Consider the following 8,112-nt stretch of genomic DNA (forward strand, 5'->3'; position numbering starts at 1 on the left):
AAGCCAATTTATCTTATCGCGAAACAGAATGATTAAATAATTCGCTTCTTTCTCGTAGATATTTAAAGATCTCTGGCTGCTCTTTCATTAGCAGGGCATGCTACGGTAAAAATAAAGAATTTAATAAATGAAAAATATACAATCTTATGTTTTCTCTTTACAGGATCTACAAAAGGCAAAGTTGCTTTAAACCACCCCCTCCAATGATTTGAAAAATAACCAACGATAACACAGAAGGGGCAAAAAGAACTAGCGAAGAAACCATCATTCACAAAAATACAATGAATGAAACATGAAAAACGCATTGTCCACCAACCATTGTCAATGTCAAGTGGAGCCACTGGAGGGTAGAAACAATTACAAAAAGCAAAACAAGAGAAACGAGCTTGAGAATTGAAATAAATGACTGTGCAGATAACATGAGGATGAGTTAACACCCAGCGAAAATAGAGGAAAAGAGTGAAAAGAATGAATAGCAAAGGTGTGAAAGGTGAGACAAATTTGTATATCAACAAAGAGGGACTGGGTATGTTAAATGGCAATGCAAGAGCTGGGCTATTTCCTGCAGCAAAGGTGTACTAGGTATTATACATATGTACATTAGAGCGTACCAGAAAAAACATCCCGGAGTAAAAAGTATTTTTGCAAGGAAATTTGGAAACAAAAAAGTTTGGCAATATCTAGTGTTCAACTTTAATAATTAATAAACTTCCTTAGCAAAAGTTTTATAATTTTTGGAAAGCTTAACAGGGCAGTCTTTTGTAAGGCAATTTAAAGACAGTAGGCAAGATACCCGTAGTTATAAATATTTTGTTTATTCTTTCACGAAAGTCTTACAAATAAAAGCACCCTTGCCAACTTTCAAGCTCTTTTAACAGAAATCATTTCAGCATTTTACAAATGGAGGCGTGTATCATTTTGCTTCCGCTGCTCCAACGGCCGTTATGGACGAGTATGCTAAGTACTAAGTTCGAGTCCTCGGGCATCGGAGAAACTATTTATTTATTTCTTTTTTTTACTTTTTATATTTTTAAGAACTTTATGTACGCTGGTATGAAAAAAACTCGTAACTTCTACAGTTATTGTGTTTACTTTCTCAAATTTTACAGTGTACTCCATAAATTTTGGCAACTATTAAGGTTACAAAAAAAACTTGAACATGGTATTATTAATAAAAATATAATAAATATAAAAAATTCAATTTTTTAATGCAAAAAATTATTTATTTTAATCTATCTCTGAGCTAATCACGCACATTTTGATACCTTAACTGATTTTCTCCGACAAATAGTTTATCTACTAACTGCAAAAAACTGAAAAAAGATACTTCTCTTTGAGTTCAAAATTTCGGAACTTTTTTTTGAGATTTTCGAATATAATGACTAAATAAAAAAACAGGTGTCTTTTTTCGATAAAGAGTGCAAACATATATATTTCACCCCAAAAAAATATTGAGGTGGAAAAATTATATGGAATGACCCATATATATCTTTTAATTACATTAAATTTTTAAGAAACTTAATTGTAAGTATTTTTATACCCGAGCGCACTTGTGCACAAGGGTATTATAACTTTGTTCACATAACGGTTGTTTGTAACAGGCAAAAGGAATCGAGATAGATATAGACAAATGTATACATAAATGATCAGAATGAAAAGAGAAATCGATTAAGCGGTGACTGTCTGTCCGTCCGTCCGTCCGTCCGTCCGTCCGTCCGTCTGTCCGTCTGTGCACACGATAACTCGAGTAAAAATTGAGATATCTTAACGAAACTTGGTACGTGGACTTCTTTTGGGCATGGGACGGATGGTATTGAAAATGGGCGAAATCGGACAATAACCACGCCTACCTCCCATATAACGGTAATTTTCAGAAATACGAAAAGTGCGATATTTTAGTAACTACTGAAGATAATTCACTCAAAATTGATATTTACAATGAGTTTTAGACGAAAAATAAGAATATTAAAAAATTTTGGTAAATGGGCGTAGCCACGCCTACTTATGGTTACATGCGTATATCTTGTTAACCGCTGCACCAATTTCTTCCAAACTTGGCACAGTTGTTGGTCCTGCTACAACATACCAAATGGCCGAAAATTTTTAAAATCGGACAATAACCACGCCCACATCCCATATAACGGTAATTTAGAAAAATACGAAATCCTCGATAAATCAGTAACTATTAAAGCTAATTTATTCAAAATTGATGGTTGCAACAATTCTTTACCAAGAAATACGTTTTGGAAAATGGGCGTGGCACCGCCCACTTATGATCACATATATGTATCTCGCTAACCGTTCTAGCAATTTGAACCAAAGTCGGTATGGTTATTGTGCTTGCCACATAAAAGCAAAGCATTGAAAATTATTGAAATCGGACTAAATTACGACCGCTTTTCATATAACGGTATATTTCAGTAATGCTTGAAACTTCAATATTTCGAAATTTAAGGACGCTAATTTACTTAAAATTTATACACCCCGGCTTATCGTGTAGCGGTACTTTTCGGAAAGGTGGAAAACATATATTTAATAATTGCGCCGGGTATTTAATGTTCGGCTCCGCCCGAACTTAGACTTTCTTACTTGTTTTTTTTTAATTTCGCATTCTTTTAATTGATTTTATGGTTTAAAAAAATGTTTAAACTCCTTTAATTTTAGGTAGCTTTTTCACTTTATTTTTTTTAACAAAAATATTTTTTTAAATATCATTCAATTCTTAGTAACTCCTTTTATTTTTTCTTTCTTAATTTAATTTTTCTATTTCTGGATTAATTTTTTTTATTTTTAGATTTTATTTATGTATATTTTTTATTACATATTTTAATTTTATAAATTTATTATATTAATTTTTCTCCTTTTTAAATTTTGTTTTTCGTTTTTTGAAATTAAGTTTCTTTTAATTTTTAGGTTGACAGCTGTCTTACGAAAAAGTTTTGTCTTATGTTTGACCCCAAAAAAAAAAATTTGCTTGCATCGCCTTGCAAAAATACTTTACCACTCAAGGAAATACGGCGAACTTTTTTTTGTGATACGGTCTAATGTACAAATGTCAGCTACATGTGTATGGAAATGAACAGCAGGGTTATACAAACTTAGCTAAATAGAAGAAAAGAAAAAAAAAACAGTAGCTAAAGTTAAAATTTGCATTGTCCAGCTGTCAATGTTAAATACCTAATTGTTCAGCCGCCATTGGGGGGGCGGCGCGCGTAGCGTGCCTAGCTTCAATGCATCAATACAAAAGTTTCGACTTACAAAAGCAATTCCGTTTGTGTCAAATGCGCCGGTAATTAGAACCATCGACTGTAAAATGTCTCAAGAACTGTCTGACTGATTATTTTACAAATATCCTTTGTATACTTAGAAACAAAAGTGGTGCTAATGAATGCAAGTGGGCATATAATCGCTGGGTGCGGTAGAGTAGGTAATGGATGAAAAGTATGCAACTTGTAAGAAAAAAGACCATACTTCACAGGATTAAAAAGTCAGTATTTACGCCTTTTGGGTTTTCAAGTGCTGCACATTACTTTGTTGTTAACTTTGTGTGAAATTTTTTCTTGACTTGGGTATGAGCGAGCTGTCCAGTTGCTCATTGTTACACTCACCTTAAGGGAAATTGGCAAACGATTCTAAAGGTGTGCAATATGAGAAACTGAAGTCGTTTGAGATTTTAGCTGATCCCGAGCAATTCGATATACATAAGTTTCATAGGCAGTAAGGAACTTTATCTCGAAGAGCTATCTGGGAACTAAAGTCTCAGGAACTTTCTGACAGAGAACGAACGGGAGCAAATCTTCTATGACCTATTCGTGAAGAATGGAAGCGATAATAAAATGTTTCTCATAGCATTCAATTTGTTTGAAATGTTTGAATATTAAAGTCAATCAAAAAAGAACTGAAAGAAAATTAGTCAAATTAAGTCAGCGAAAAAGTTAAGACACGAACTCTTCTTGCACAGAAATTGAGAAAAATGTTTCATAAATAGACAGCGCCCCCAAATTATGAAGAATCTGGATGTTGAAACGATCCAGCTTTTCTCTGACTTAGAATTAATAATCATGGTTTTCACTGAAACGATTTTTCATCTCGTTTTCACGTTAAATTCTCAAAACTATTATTCTCGTTTTGTTCTCCAACAGAGCTTTGTTCTTATTTTTTTCTCCTTGAAAACATTCTCGATACGTTCGTTCTCATTTTCTTCTCATTGAAAACATTCCCTAAAGTGTCGTTCCCATTCTGTTTTCTTGAGAACGTCCCCGATAGTTTTGTTCGCATTTTTTTCTTTACGTAACCGCTCCCGAACCGTTTGTTCGCATTGAAAACGTTCCCGAAAAGTTTCGTTCGTCTTTTATTCTCGTTGAAAACGTTTTCGATACGTTCGTTCTCATTTTGTTCTCATTGACAACATTCCCTAAAGTGTCGTTCTCATTCTGTTTTTCTTGAGAACGTCCCCGATAGTTTTGTTCGCATTTTTCTCTTTACGTAACCGCTCCCGAACCATTTGTTCGCATTGAAAACGTTCCCGAAAAGTTTCGTTCGTCTTTTATCCTCGTTGAAAACGTTTTCGATACATTCGTTCTCATTTTGTTCTCACTAAAAACGTTCGCGAAAGTTTCATTCTTATTTCGTTCGTCTTGAGAACGTCCTCGGGAGTTTTGTTCGCATTTTTCTCTTTACGGAACCGCTCCCGAACCGTTTTTCTCATTCTGTTCCCGTTCAAATTGCTCTCAAGACTTTTGTTCTCATTTCTTTTTGCGTGAACATTCTTGATATTATATTTTGTTCTCATGCAGAACTAAAACAAAACCGGAACGCTTAGCTAAAGTAAATAAACATATATTGAAATATCCATTCTTACGTCGCTAATCATAGAGTCAGTATTTAACGTTCCATTAATTGCTATAAATCGAGGTTATACTGTACCTTATACTATTCACTTCATAGGCTTGTTCATTCATCAGCAAAGTAAACGACAGTTTTAACATTGGTCACATTTAAGTACCTTTTCAAATGCAACTAAGCGGCAAAAGACATTGCAACTAGCGTATGAAATAATATGAGAATACTTGAAAGAATTCCTACGCTGCTCCGACGACAGAACGCTTAAATTCTGCTGTTTTTTTTTGCGTTGGTTGCAATTAGCTTCCTAAAGTCAGCAGGCGCCAATGACCTTGCATGCCTCGGTATTTTTTCTAACTCTTTGAATACTTGTGTCCTTCCGAAATGTACGCTCCTTATTCCCTTTCGATGCACATATGTAGATATGTATCTTCCGCCTCCCGCTTTTGCTATGAAATAATCGCATTTTGTTTGCGTGGCTGGCTGCCGCCACCCCAGAAAAGGTGTGAACTCAATTAAAATGCCAGAGAAAAAGAGGCGAGAGCAACAAATGAGAAACAAAGCAAAAAATGGGAGGCATAATTCACGAAGAATTCAGCGGGCTAACATAAAATTGTAGAATAATAAAAAATGTGGCAAACATATGCCTGGTTGAATAAATGTACGCTTCCGGTAGAAGGATATAAACGGTATCTAACAAATGTATGTAGATATGTATGTGTTTAACTAAATATGAGACTCACCAGATTTTTTCTGTATAAATATAGGCATATGAATGCACCTATGAACTTGACTGCAGACAAAACGTGCCTTTCTGGCAATGAAACGGATACGGCGAGTTGTGGTGAACAGGAAGTAGAGCTTGTTTTTGTGCATAAATGAAAATGGCATGGCGGTCTTGCTTTTAAAACTACCATAAACGGAGTATGCGTAGCGTATGCATGGCTATCCACAAAAAGCGTTTAAAAAGGTAGCGCGCCTAAAAACAGGCAATGAATTCTGCAAACTTTTGTAAAAGAAACAGCTGAAGAGCAGGTTCGGCTACATTATAGGTAGCAACACCGTAAGAAAAGCGAGGAACACATCGAGACGCTTTTCAATTTGTGCACTGCACAGAATAAGTGCCAGCGCTCGTTAAGCCAACTCGAAACCCAATAGCAGTTCATAGCTTGTCTCATAAAAAGAAAATTTAAAAATCCACTACGAGACTGCTTTTCCTTGCCAATTTTTCAGGCATGTAGTTTAATGTAAATTTCGTAATCCCGGTACCAATATTAGTCTGACTTGGAAGTACGTTTTTGGAGTCACAGGAAAGTAAGTCGTTCCTGACCAACACTAAGCTGCCTTTGTTACTGGTCACTACAGAAAAAGGAAGTCAAAACTGGGAGTTGTTTAATCAGAACAGAGCAGGTTCTATCACGATCAGCAGGATGCAGCAGAGGACGCTGTGTGCCACTCTGAAGCCTATACTGGGACCAGGCCTTACTTCCTAGCTACATACAACTTACCTAAATAAAGGCACTTGGTCTAAGTAAACAGCATCCAGCCAAAGGGATCTAGGGACTCTAAAACTAGAAGATATACTGTCATCCATTCCTAAGTTTGCTTTAATTCCAGAATAAAAAATTCAGTTCCATACCAAAATTTTTATCAAACATTAAGTTCACTTGAGTAAGATTTCAGTTCTGAAGTTCCACTTAATCTAAATCTCCGTAATACCGGAAGACCGAAAATAGTAAAAGGCCAGTCGAAACAAATTACCGTTAAGTCCGTGGTTCTTTAACGGTTGTCCTCAGCAGAATAGCTCTTCAGTTCACTTATTCTAGCTCTGAAAGACAGCGAGCTATTTTATCCCAAAACTTTAAGATAAATACTAAGCCTATCACTTACCAAATTAGACAGACGAGCTTCCCAAAACCTAGGCCAGAAAGGATGCAACTCTGATCATTGAAAAAAATCTGTAATAAAGTTGCACTCGCTTTCGGACTACCCACCGTGAACTGAGATTTCATCATCGACGATCCTTCCTTGTAAGATTGATTTCATAAAGCCAAAAGTTAGCGGAACATAAAAAGAAGGAAAATTTCTGAGTTTTTCCAATATTTTGCCCACCTGTTTCAAATTATCTCAAGTTCACTGGGAAACTATTTTTTGAAAGTTGTATCTTTAGTTTTAACTTAACATTTATCAATAAACCTGTTGGTAACGTTACGAGTTTACACGAAGTTAGCTCCAAAAAGACAGAGCATGGAACTGCAACAAAATCCAACAACAGCTTTTAAAGAACAATGTGTTTTAAATCACAAAGGGATTTGCTTCACCGGAAAAGGATTCGCACTGCAACAGTGTCCGCAAAATGAGCAAGCAGAGAGCTCATTTTGCATCGAAAACCCTTACCCCCCTTTTCTCATACATACTAGTTGCAGCATATTGACAGGAGGCCATATCTAGTACGTGCGCTCGTGACCCCAACCATTCTCCAGCCAGTCCTACTTACTCACACCCTACGAAACACCTCTGTTGGCCGTTTTTCTCACAAGGAGACAATGTGGCACACAAAACAGGACGCAAAAGAAAAAAGCGTGAACTTGCAACAATGTGCGCCAAGTACAAAGAGCAGAGTGGAGCCAAAGGGACGTTCGAAGCAGGCCAGTAGTTAAAGCAAAGAATACATACATATAAAAATGGGAGTGGCGTGCAGGGCAGTTGCATGCGGCACTTTGCGTGTGCTTCATTATTGCCATTTCCAGTCGCTTGGCTGCCATTTTACTTCGCAGCAATTTGAAGTGCTTTTAATTGTTATATCCCTTTTGATAGTGCATTTCACGGTGCAACGCGTCAGTGTTTTTTATACATACATACATATGTACGTATCTGCTTCCTTATGCTTCCAATTACAGGTGCATTTTGTGTGCGAGTGTGTGTGTTGACTGCTAAAAGCAGTAAGATAATTTTTTTTATTAAATCTTTTTTCGCATATTAAATTAAGTATGCACCACAACTTGGTGGCAGGATAAAAGGATAACCGAATATAGTTATGGCGGTTTGTGTTGTCATTTGTGGCTTTTTAATTGTGTATTGCGTTTGCATGCGCCATAAAAAGAACTTCGATAATAAAGTGAAGAGGATAACAGTAATTGAATTTCGGAAAATGTATACATAGACATACATTTGTATGTAGGTATATATTTTTCGAAGACCATACAGTAGCTCTGGCGAAAATATAAAAAGTTGCCATAAATTGGTCGGAAGGACAAAAAGGTTACCCAT

This window comes from Rhagoletis pomonella, unplaced genomic scaffold, assembly GCF_013731165.1.
Source record: "Rhagoletis pomonella isolate Grant_MI unplaced genomic scaffold, Rhpom_1.0 Rhpom_scaffold_00008, whole genome shotgun sequence".
NCBI lineage: Eukaryota > Metazoa > Arthropoda > Insecta > Diptera > Tephritidae > Rhagoletis > Rhagoletis pomonella.